The sequence below is a fragment of the Lepidochelys olivacea genome (genome assembly GCF_965140295.1).
Source record: "Lepidochelys olivacea isolate rLepOli2 genome assembly, chromosome: 1".
NCBI classification, from domain to species: Eukaryota; Metazoa; Chordata; order Testudines; family Cheloniidae; genus Lepidochelys; species Lepidochelys olivacea.
In genome coordinates, this window is record NC_140411.1 from 263,672,496 (window position 1) to 263,684,932 (window position 12,437).

General features: G+C 46.7%; 1 pseudogene across 1 annotated transcript; it reads left to right on the forward strand.

Annotated features, from left to right (window-relative positions):
* Nucleotides 1–3,155: 3,155 nt before the first annotated feature.
* LOC311523319 (heat shock 70 kDa protein 12A-like) lies at nucleotides 3,156–5,354 on the forward strand (annotated as a pseudogene). Its single transcript has 2 exons — nucleotides 3,156–3,252; nucleotides 4,415–5,354. The product of its transcript is annotated as a heat shock 70 kDa protein 12A-like (transcript).
* Nucleotides 5,355–12,437: the final 7,083 nt, after the last annotated feature.

Genomic DNA, 12,437 nt, shown 5'->3' on the forward strand with positions numbered 1-12,437 from the left:
GTAAAGGCCAACTGCCCCAAGAACCCCAACAGATTACAGTTCATTGCATCAGAATCACACCAGAGGTCCTCAGGCCCAGATACCTCCCAGATACCCTTGGAGCGGAGGGAAACTGAGTGTGGGCGGGAAGAAGGCCACTGCAAGGAGGGACACTGGAGCGCAAGTGTCGGCTATCCATGCTTCCTTAGTGGACCCCAATTTAATCAACCCAGAGATCCAAGTGACAATTCAGCCCTTCAAGTCCAACTCTTTCAATTTGCCTACAGCCAAGTTGCCTGTCCAGTACAAGGGCTGGTCAGGAACATGGACTTTTGCAGTCTATGATGATTATCCCATCCCCATGCTGTTGGGGGAAGACTTGGCCAATCATGTGAAACTAGCCGAGAGGGTGGGAATGGTCACCCGCAGCCAGGCTAAGCACGCCTAGCTCTGTTCTGGAAACTTCTACCAGGACTTGGTCAGAGGTGATGGAACCGGACCCCATGCCAACGTCTGCAACAGCAGCAGTGGATCCAGTCCCAGAGACCCAGACAGAGCCAGCCCCAGAACCGGAACTGGTGGAACAACCAGCACCTGAACCATTGCCAGCCCTGAATCCAGTACTTGCAACCCCAACACCAGAGGGCCCCACCGAACCTGAACCGGCAGCAGCCGATATCCCTACACAAGAGGCTCAGCCGGAGCCTGAATCCCAACATAGTGCCCAAGTGGAGAGTGGTTCACAGTCAATGGAAACAGCTCCATCCCCTATATCGCTTCCAGAGGGACCAAGCCTAGGTCCACACTCCAATGAGGAACTGATGTCTCCAGCATCAAGGGAACAGTTCCAGACCGAACAGAAAGCAGATGAACGCCTCCAGAGAGCTTGGACGGCGGCACGGAGCAACCCACCGCCTCTCAGCTCTTCTAATCGATCCAGGTTTGTTGTAGAAAGAGGACTTTTATAAAAGGTAACTCTTTCTGGTGGACACCAGGAAAACTGGCATCCTCAGAGACAGTTGGTAGTTCCAACTAAGTAACGGGCCAAGCTCTTGAGCTTAGCCCACGATCATCCTAGTGGCCACGCTGGGGTGAACAGGACCAAAGACTGTTTGGGGAGGTCATTCCACTGGGAGGGAATGGGCAAGGATGTTTCTACCTATGTCCGGTCTTGTGAGGTATGCCAAAGAGTGGGAAAACCCAAGACCAGGTCAAAGCCCCTCTCCAGCCACTCCCCATCATTGAAGTTCCATTTCAGCGAGTAGCTGTGGATATTCTGGGTCCTTTTCCGAAAAAGACACCCAGAGGAAAGCAGTACATACTGACTTTCATGGATTTTGCCACCTGATGGCCGGAAGCAGTAGCTCTAAGCAACACCAAGGCTAAAAGTGTGTGCCAGGCACTAGCAGACATTTTTGCCACGGTAGGTTGGCCCTCCGACATCCTCACAGATGCAGGAACTAATTTCCTGGCAGGAACTATGGAAAGCCTTTGGGAAACTCATGGGGTGAATCACTTGGATGCCACCCCTTACCATCATCAAACAAATGGCCTGGTGGAGAAATTTAATGGAACTTTGGGGGCCATGATACATAAATTCATAAATGAGCACTCCAATGATTGGGACCTAGTGTTGCAGCAGTTGCTCTTTGCCTACAGAGCTGTACCACATCCCAGTTTAGGGTTTTCACCATTTGAACTTGTATATGGCTGCGAGGTTAAGGGGCCATTACAGTTGGTGAAGCAGCAATGGGAGGGGTTTACACCTTCTCCAGGAACTAACATTCTGGACTTTGTAACCAACCTACAAAACACCCTCCAAACCTCTTTAGCCCTTGCTAAAGAAAACCTAAAGGATGCTCAAAAAGAGCAAAAAGCCTGGTATGATAAACATGCCAGAGAGCATTCCTTCAAAGTAGGGGACCATGGTCTTAAAAGTGCTCCAGGCCCATAAAATGGAAGCATCGAGGGAAGGGCCATTCACGGTCCAGGAGCACCTGGGAGCTGTTCATTATCTCATAGCATTCCCCACCTCCAACCGAAAGCCTAAGGTGTACCATATTAATTCTCTAAAACCCTTTTATTCCAGAGAATTAAAGGTTTATCAGTTTACAGCCCAGGGAGGAGATGACGCTGAGTGGCGTGAAGGTGTCTACTACGAAGGGAAAAGCGATGGTGGCATGGAAGAGGTGAACCTCTCCATGACCCTTGGGCGTATGCAGCAACAGCAGATCAAGGAGCTGTGCACTAGCTATGTGCCGACGTTCTCAGCCACCCCAGGACTGACTGAACAGGCATACCACTCCATTGACACAGGTAATGCTCACCCAATTAAAGACCAACCTTACCGGGTGTCTCCTCAAGCTAAAACTGCTATAGAACGGGAGATCCAGGATATGCTACAGATGGGGGTAATCTGCCCCTCTGGCAGTGCATGGGCATCTCCAGTGGTTCTAGTTCCCAAACCAGATGGGGAGATACATTTCTGCGTGGACTACCGTAAGCTAAATGCTGTAACTCACCCAGACAACTGTCCAATGCCACGCACAGATGAACTATTGGACAAACTGGGATGGGCCCAGTTCATCTCTACCTTGGACTTAACCAAGGGGTACTGGCAGGTACCACTAGATGAATCTGCCAAAGAAAGGTCAGCCTTCACCACACATGTTGGGCTGTATGAATTTAATGTACTCCCTTTCAGGCTGCGGAATGCACCTGCCACCTTCCAAAGTCTTGTAGATGGTCTCCTAGCGGGACTGGGAGAAAATGTAGTCACCTACCTTGACGATGTGGATATATTTTTGGATTCCTGGGCAGAACACCTGGAACATCTACAAAAAGTCTTTGAGTGCATAAGGGAGGCAGGACTAACTGTTAAGGCTAAGAAGTGTCAAATAGGCCTAAACAGAGTGACTTACCTTGGACACCTGGTGGGTCAAGGAACTATCAACCCCCTACAGGCCAAAGTGGATGCTCTCCAAAAGTGGCCTGTCCCAAAGTCAAAGAAACAGGTCCAATCCTTCTTAGGCTTGGCCAGATATTACAGGCGATTTGTACCGCAATACAGCCAAATCACCACCCCACTGACAGACCTAACCAAAAAAACCCCAGCAAATGCCGTTCAGTGGGCCGAAGAATGTCAGAAGACCTTTAACCAGTTTAAAGCGACACTCATGTCTGACCCTGTGTTAAGGCCCCCAGACTTTGACAGACCGTTCCTAGTAACCACAGATGCGTCCGAGCGTGGTGTGGGAGCCGTTTTAATGTGGTGTAACGTGAACTTAGTGCTGAGGACAGACTGACATCCCTGGGAGACAGAAGTCTGTGTTTCTCGCAGAACAAATTCAGGATGGTCAGAGGCAGTGCAAGCTTCCTACAGACACTCTATGCTCAGCATTGTGCCCCAACTCGGCCAGAGACTGTGGGTATCACAAAATGTCAGTTTTCACACACATTCAGTTCTGACATCTCAGCAGACTACTCAGAAGGGACTTAGCATCAACTGGGATGTGGACACTTGGCCATTGGGTACTAGACTGAGACCTACCAACTCATTTCCTACAGGCCACTGAACTTCCAGCAGATAGTAATATCTCACAGCTATTACCAACTTTGGGCTGGGTTTGAGTAAACTATTTATTGGACACCAACAGTGTGCTTGGTATTGTATCAACTCATCTAGACATTTGCCTAGTTTTACAACAGGCTACATCAAAAGCAATAGCAAAGTCAGTACAAACTAAAATTTCGTACAGACAAAATGAGAAAGGAAGCAATTTTTCAGTAACAGTGTGGCTGTGACACTTCTGTATTTGTGTGTCTGATTTTGTAAGCAAGTCATTTTTAAGTAAGAAGAAACTTGGGGTATGCAAGACAAATCTGACTCTTGAAAGGGGTACAGTAGTGTGGAAAGGCTGAGAACCACTGCTGCACAGCATGCAGAAATTAAGGCTGTGTCTACACTAGGGACCTTACAACGGCACAGCTGTACCGCCACAACTGTGCTGCTCTAAGGTCTCCTGTGGAGCCACTCTTTGTCAGCAGGAGAGAGCTCTCCTGCCAGCATAATTAAACCACCCCCAAAGAGCAGCGTTAGCTATGCGGGCAGAAGAGCCTCTCCTGCCAACAGAGCGCTGTCCCCGCCAGCACTTTTGCTAGTGAAACTTATGTCAGTCGGAGGGAGGTTTTTTCACACCCCGACAGACAAAAGTGGTAGTGTAGACAAAGTCTAAGAATCCGTGGGCAAGGAAAGATAAGCTAAAGAACGGGCAGCTCTGTATCCCAATTTGCAGAGCACATTTGCCAATTGTGAGATTTTTTTTACTTTTGTAAAGATAAGGACTCTTTCAAAAGCAGCCTTTTATTCAGCTAAAGTGAGGGCAATAACTTCTTTTTAAAAATTAACTAATTTTACTCATTTTGGGGGGCTTAGGTGGTACCATCGACATCACAGTACATGAAATCCAAGAGAACCAATCCCTGAAAGAATTACATAGGGCATCAGGAGGAGGATGGGGAGGCAGCACAGTGGATGAAAACTTCAAAGAGTTCCCGAAGGAGATCTTCCAAGATGGAGCATGGGAGGAATATGCACAGAATCACCCAGCAGAATGCCATCAAATGATGTACAACTTTGGCCTTCAGAAATGCTCTTCCAGCAGAGATGAGGTCTACATACACTGCTACCACAACCTAACAAAAGTGGCAGAATGCAAACAAAAAGACATTTCCCTCTTCTTTGAGGGTGTGGAGGGAGCTCTGTGGTGCAATAGGACTATCATAATTACATATGAGAAAATGAACAGCTTTTTTGCCTACAGTGTCAGACAAACCATTGGTGCCTTGCAGGAAATCCTCAACAAGCTGAGATGGCCAAGGTCCAATATATTTTAGTGGTTGGGGGCTTTGCTTCCAGCATTATCCTGAGGGACAAGATCTATCAGATCTTTAGGGAGCAGTACCATATCCTGTGTCCACTGGAAGCTCAGGCAGCTATTGCAAACGGAACCATTTTATTTGGGCACAATCCACAAATTGTTCCCTCGAGAATCAGCGCTCTGACATATGGAGTAAAGATATCTGAGGCTTTTGATATTGCTGTCCATGATATACAGAAAAAGAAAGTCTCAAAAGCTGATAAGTATGTATATTGCACAGATCTCTTCAAGAAGTTGGTGGGAATTGGGGATTTGGTAGAGGTAGATGAGGTTGCCAGTTATATTTTCACTCCTACAGAACCAGATAAGACAAGTGTGACTTTTAATTTCTATTGCACAGAAAAGAAGGATGTGAAGTATGTAGATGACGAAGGGCTGAAAATGCTCTGCTCCTGTACTGTGAGCTGGGGAGCGTGGGTGGGGCTGGGGATTTAGGACTGGGCATACAGCTCTGGGCACGGGGCCAGCAGCCAGGATCCCGGATGCGGGGCCAGGAGCGGAGCCCTGAACTCAGGGCTGGCAGCTGGGGCCCCGAGCGCAGGTCAGCAGCTGGGGCCCTAGGCCAGGCATGGGGCTGGAATCTGGGGCCAGCAGCCGGGTGGCACTCCCTCCCTGCCCCATCAGGGCTGGCCCGGGCCCGGGCCCAAACCATGCCCCCCCAAATATTCCTCTACGCCCTCCCTCAGTGGGACATGCCCCACAGTTTGGGGATCTTTGGTCTAATTTAATAATCCTGCCTCTTCCCAGACTAGACCAGACTAGTCACCCATTTAGTCATCCAATCTGTTATGCACCCACCTGATAACAACTCTGTCATGGTTCCTTCCCCACTCTGAACTCTAGGGTACAGATGTGGGGACCTGCATGAAAGACCTCCTAAGCTTATTCTGACCAGCTTAGGTTAAAAACTTCCCCAAGGTACAAATTTTCCTTGTCCTTGAACCCTATGCTGCCACCACCAAGCATGGTGAACAAAGAACAGGGAAAGAGCCCACTTGGAGACATCTTCCCCCAAAATATCCCCCCCAAGCCCTACACCCCCTTTCCTGGGGAAGGCTTGATAAAAATCCTCACCAATTTGCATAGGTGAACACAGACCCAAACCCTTGGATCTTAAGAACAATGAAAAATCAATGAGGTTCTTAAAAGAAAAATTTTAATTAAAGAAAAGGTAAAAGAATCACCTCTGTAACATCAGGATGGTAAATACCTTACAGGGTAATCAGATTCAAAACAGAGAATCCCTCTAGGCAAAACCTTAAGTTACAAAAAGACACAAAAACAGGAATATACATTCCATTCAGCACAGCTTATTTTACCAGCCATTAAACAAAAGGAAATCTAATGCATTTCTAGCTAGATTACTTACTAACAGAAGTTCTCAGACTGCAATCCTGATCTGTTCCCGGCAAAAGCATCACACAGACAGACAACCCTTTGTTTCCCCCCCCCTCCCGATTTGAAAGTATCTTGTCTCCTCATTGGTCATTTTGGTCAGGTGCCAGCAAGGTTATCTTAGCTTCTTAACCCTTTACAGGTGAAAGGGTTTTGCCTCTGGCTAGGAGTGATTTTATAGCACTGTATACAGAAAGGTGGTTACCCTTCCCTTTATTTTTATGACAAACTCCATCTAGATTTTATTTCCCTAGTTTATAAGAAGGTCATGCAAGACAGTATCAAAAGCCTTACTAAAGTCAAGATATACCACATCTACCGCTTCCCCCACATCCACAAGGCTTGTTACCCTGTCAAAGAAAGTTGTTAGGGTGGTTTAACATGATTTGTTTTTTGACAAATCCATGCTGATTGTTACTTACCTCCTTATTATCTTCTAGGTGTCTGCAAATTGATTGCTTAATTATTTGATCCATTATCTTTCCGGGTACTGACGTTAAGATGACTGCTCTGTGATTCCCCACTTTGTTCTTATTTTCCTTTTTATAATTGGCACTATATTTTCCCTTTTTATGGAATTTCTCGTCTTCCATGACTTTTTATAGATAATCGCTAATAGCTCAGATATCTCCTCAGTCAGCTCCTTGAATATTCTAGGATGTACTTGTCTAAGTAATTTTTAACTTGTTCTTGCCCTATTTTAACCTGTGATTATACCTTATTCTCACTGGCATTCACTATGTTTGATGTCCAATCGCTACTAACCTTTTTTGGTGACAACTGAAACCAGAATGTCATTTAACACTTCTGCCATTTTCACATTTTCTGTTATTGTCTCCCCCTCCCATTGAGTAACAGGCTTACCCTGTCCTTGGTCTTCCTCTTGCTTCAAATGTATTTGTAGAATGTTTTCTTGTTACCCTTTATATCTCTAACTAGTTTAATCTCGTTTTGTGCCTTGGCCTTTCTAATTTTGTCCCTACATACTTGTGTTATAGTCATCCTTTGTCATTTGACCTACTTTATGTTTTTTGTAGGACTCTTTTTTTGAGTTTCAGATCATTGAAGATCTCCTGGGTAAGCCAGGGTGGTCTTTTGCTATACTTCTTATCTTTCCTATGCAGTGGGATAGTTTGCTCTTGTGCCCTTAATGTCTCTTTAAAAACTGCCAACTCTCTTGAGGTGTTTTTCCCCTTAGACTTGATTCCCATGGGATCTTACCTACCAACTCCCTGAGTTTGCTAAAGTCAGCCTTCTTGAAATCCAGTATCTTTATTGTGCTGTTTTCCCTTCTACCATTCTTTAGAATCATGAACTCTATCTTTTCATGATCACTTTCACCCAAGTTGCCTTCCACTTCAAATTCTCAATCAGTTCCTCCCTATCAGTCAAATCTAGAACAGCCTTTCCCCAGTAGCTTCCTCAACATTCTGAAATGAAAAATTGTCTCCAATACATTCCAAGAACTTGTTGGATAATCTGTGCCCTGCCATGTTATTTCCCCCAACAGAAGTGTGGGTAGTTGAAGTCCCCCATCACCACCAAGTCCTGTGCTTTAGATGATTTTGTTACTTGTTTTAAAAAAAAACAAAACACACACACACCTCATCCACCTCTTCTTCCTGGTTAGGTGGTCTGTAGTAGAGCCCTATCATGACATCGCCCTTGCTTTTTACAACTTTTATCCTTACCCAGAGACTTTCAATAAGTCGGTCTCCTATATTCATCTTAACATCAGTCCAAGTGTATACATTTTTTATATATAAGGCAACACCTCCTCCCTTTTTTCCCTGCCTGTCCTTCCTGAGCAAACTGTATTCTTCTACACCAATATTCCAATCATGTGTGTTATTGCCACCGATGCCAGCTATGTCATAGTTGGTTTATTAAACTAGCATTTCTAGTTCTTCCTGCTTATTCCCCACACTTCTCACATTAGTATACAGACATCTAAGATACTGATTTGATTTCCTCTTATGTTCTCCCTTATCCCTGCTATAACAGTTCATGCTCCCCCCAGATTCTGACCCTTCTCCCAAGTCTCCATGTTTTGGACTTACCTGTGGGCTTTTGTTTCCTGCCCCCCTTGAACCTAGTTTAAAGCCCTCCTCACTAGGTTAGCCAGTCTGTATCCAAATATGCTCTTCTCCTTCCTCAATAGGTGGACCCCATCTCTGCGTAGCAGTCCTTCTTCCTGGAACAGCATCCCATGATCAAGGAAGCTGAAGCCCTTCTGGCAACACCATCTTCGCAGCCAGACATTCATCTCCAAGATGCATCTGTTTCTACCTGGGCCCCTACCCTTGACCGGAAGGATCGAAGAGACCACCACCTGTGCCCCCAGGTCCTTCACCCGTACACCCAGAGCCCTGTAGTCACTTCTGATCTGCTGAGGGTCATACCTTGCAGTATCATCAATGCCCACATGGATGAGTAGCATGGGGTAGTAGATCCTCAACAATCCTCTGTAACGTCTCAGATATGGGCCCTTGGCAGGCAGCATACCTCCCGGAATGCCATGTCAAGCCGACATATGGGTGCATCTGTCCCACACAGAAGGGAGTCACCAACCACCACTACCCTACATTTCCTCCTGGGAGCGGTGGCTGTGATCCTCCCAGCCTTGTGGATACATAGTTTCTCCTGCACATTTGGGAGAATTTCTCATCGCTCATTGCCAGGGCAGCATAATGGTTCTTCATTACTATGGTGGGTGGGTTGGGAGTAGCGGGGAGCACTGCCTGCTGCCAGAAGTAACCAGCAGCCAGTGTCCTCCCCGTGAAAGAGCAGGCTGAAAAAAAAGTGAGGACAGTGGTTATCATCTTAGATGCTCTATGACGCTGTTATGATAATTTCTAAGCAGACTATCACCACCCTTTGACTCACTTTGCTGCTTCTAAAATATGGATTAACACCACTAATGGAATTCCTAAGCCAGAACTGATGGTAGAGGGAGAGGCATGTCTCAGGATCTTTAATTTTCTCTGACCTCCCATCACAAAGGTTCTAGGTTTTGAGGCTCAGCATGCCAGAAGTCTGCCATTATTCCAGTTGCCATGTTCTACCTTTTCTCCCCCATATCCAAACAGTTTTGCAGGAGACCAGAGAAATCAGAACTTTTTTGAAATGCCCAATCACCTGCAAAGAGATGAAGCAGCTCCATTGCAGCTCTTTTTAAAACATTTACCACAAGAAACAGGACAGAGTCTGGTCTTGTAGAATTAGAATATGGTTATTGAAACTTGGGTTTTACCCACTTACTGTTGTCCTAATTCCACATAACACAAGGTAATATACATCCACCTCTCATGGCCCAACATGGAAGTCAGACATACACAGTCTATCAGCCCCTTCTCACCCATATAAGGAGTGGTATCGTGGAGTGTGAAGGGAGGAGCACCTAGACCTTCTCACCCAAAGGGGTTTTCACAATATACAGCTTTGAGAGGGACAGAAAGAGAAGAGGAAGGGGTTGGACAAGAAGATCCTTGGGTTCTAGAGAATCCAAGCCCCCTGGTAGAAGTGGACAATACAACACAGAACTCAGTGTTGTGTCTTTTAATACCATGAGTTTCACAGACATGTTTGGAAACAGAACCTCCTTCCCAGGCTTGGTATTTACTCACCAGAATCATGTCTTGGAAAAGGTCTTCTCCATAGTTAAAATAGAGATTAAGGTGATTCTTTATCTCTCTTGCCAGCCCAGGGGGAACCTAGAAACCAAACACAGAACAAAACAGTCTGAGTTAGCCGATATGAAATCAAACAGTGATTTGGAAACTTCCAGCTCCAAGGGTTCGGGCAAATGCCCAGACTGGGACATGGGTTGGAAGGAGGTTTCTAACTAGGGGAAGGCAAAGTGGATGGGAACCTGGGAGGCAGTGACCATGAGATGGTCAAGTTCAGGATCCTGACACAAGGAAGAAAGGAGAGCAGCAGAATACAGACCCTGGACTTCAGAAAAGCAGACTTTGACTCCCTCAGGGAACTGATGGGCAGGATCCCCTGGGAGAATAACATGAGGAGAAAGGACTCCAGGAGAGCTGGCTGTATTTTAAAGAATCCTTATTGAGGTTGCAGGAACAAACCATCCTGATGTGTAGAAAGAATAGTAAATATGGCAGGTGACCAGCTTGGCTTAACAGTGAAATCCTTGCTGATCTTAAACACAAAAAAGAAGCTTACAAGAAGTGGAAGATTGGACAAATGACCAGGGAGGAGTATAAAAATATTGCTCAGGCATGCAGGAGTGAAATCAGGAAGGCCAAATCACACCTGGAGTTGCAGCTAGCAAGGGATGTTAAGAGTAACAAGAAGGGTTTCTACAGGTATGTTAGTAACAAGAAGGAAGTCAAGGAAAGTGTGGGCCCCTTGCTGAATGGGGGAGGCAACCTAGTGACAGAGGATGTGGAAAAAGCTAATGTACTCAATGCTTTTTTTGCCTCTGTCTTCACGAACAAGGTCAACTCCCAGACTACTGCACTGGGCAGCACAGCATGGGGAGGAGGTGACCAGCCCTCTGTGGAGAAAGAAGTGGTTTGGGACTATTTAGAAAAGCTAGACGAGCACAAGTCCATGGGGCCGGATGCACTGCATCCAAGGGTGCTAAAGGAGTTGGCGAATGTGATTGCAGAGTCATTGGCCATTATCTTTGAAAACTCATGGCGATCGGGGGAGGTCCCGGATGACTAGAAAAAGGCTAATGCAGTGCCCATCTTTAAAAAAAGGGAAGGAGGAGGATCCGGGGTACTACCGGCCAGTCAACCTCACCTCAGTCCCTGGAAAAGTCATGGAGAAGGTCCTCAAGGAATCAATTTTGAAGCACTTAGAGGAGAGGAAAGCGATCCGGAAAGTCAGCATGGATTCACCAAGGGCAAGTCATGCCTGACTAACCTAATTGCCTTCTATGATGAGATAACTGGCTCTGTGGATGAGGGGAAAGCAGTGGACATGTTATTCCTTAACTTTAGCAAAGCTTTTGATACGGTCTCCCACAGTATTCTTGCCAGCAAGTTAAAGTAGTATGGGCTAGATGAATGGACTATAAGATGGATAGAAAGCTGGCTAGATCATCAGGCTTAACGGGTAGTGATCAATTACTCCATGTCTAGTTGGCAGCCGGTATCAAGTAGAGTGCCCCAAGGGTCGGTCCTGGGGCCGGTTTTGTTCAATATCTTCATTGATGATCTGGAGAATGGCGTGGATTGCACCCTCAGCAAGTTTGCAGATGACACTAAACTGGGAGGAGTGGTAGATATGCTGGAGGGTAGGGATAGGATACAGAGGGACCTAGACAAATTAGAGGATTGGGCCAAAAGAAATCTGATGAGGTTCAGCAAGGACAAATGCAGAGTCCTGCACTTAGCATGGAAGAATCCCATTCACTGCTACAGACTAGGGACTGAGTGGCTAGGCAGCAGTTCTGCAGAAAAGGATGTAGGGGTTATGGTGGATGAGAAGCTGGATATGAGTCAACAGTGTGCCCTTGTTGTCAAGAAAGCTAGCGGTATTTTGGGGTGTATAAGTAGGAGCATTGCCAGCAGATCAAGGGACGTGATTGTTCCCCTCTATTTGACATTGATGAGGCCTCATCTGGAGTACTGTGTCCAGTTTGGGGCCCCACACTACAAGGAGGATGTGGAAAAATTGGAAAGAGTCCAGCAGAGGGCAACAAAAATTATTAGGGGGCTGGAGCACATGCTTATGAGGAGATGCTGAGGGAATTGGGATTATTTAGTCTGCAGAAGAGAAGAATGGGGGTGTGTGGCAGGTTTTGTACCTTGTCGACCCCTTGAGTTAGGGGGGACCGTGTGGTAACCCTGCCTCTCTACACCTACGTCTGTTTTTACACCCTCCCCCCATAGTCAGCACAGTGCGGCCCAATGGCCAGGATCCATATAGTGCCTCTCCCCGAATGGGGTAATGTGGCTTAGTGGCCAGAGACCATGCAATGTGCCCCTCGGGCAGTGTGGCCCAATGGCCAGAGTCCAACTAATTCCCCCTCCCTTGGTGGGATAGCTCAGCCTAGTGGCCAGAGTCCATGCTGCCCCCTTCAGAGGCAAAACAGGGGTCAGGTAACTGGGGCTGTAGCAAGGGGGCAGTGGCCCCTGGCAGGGAGGCCCG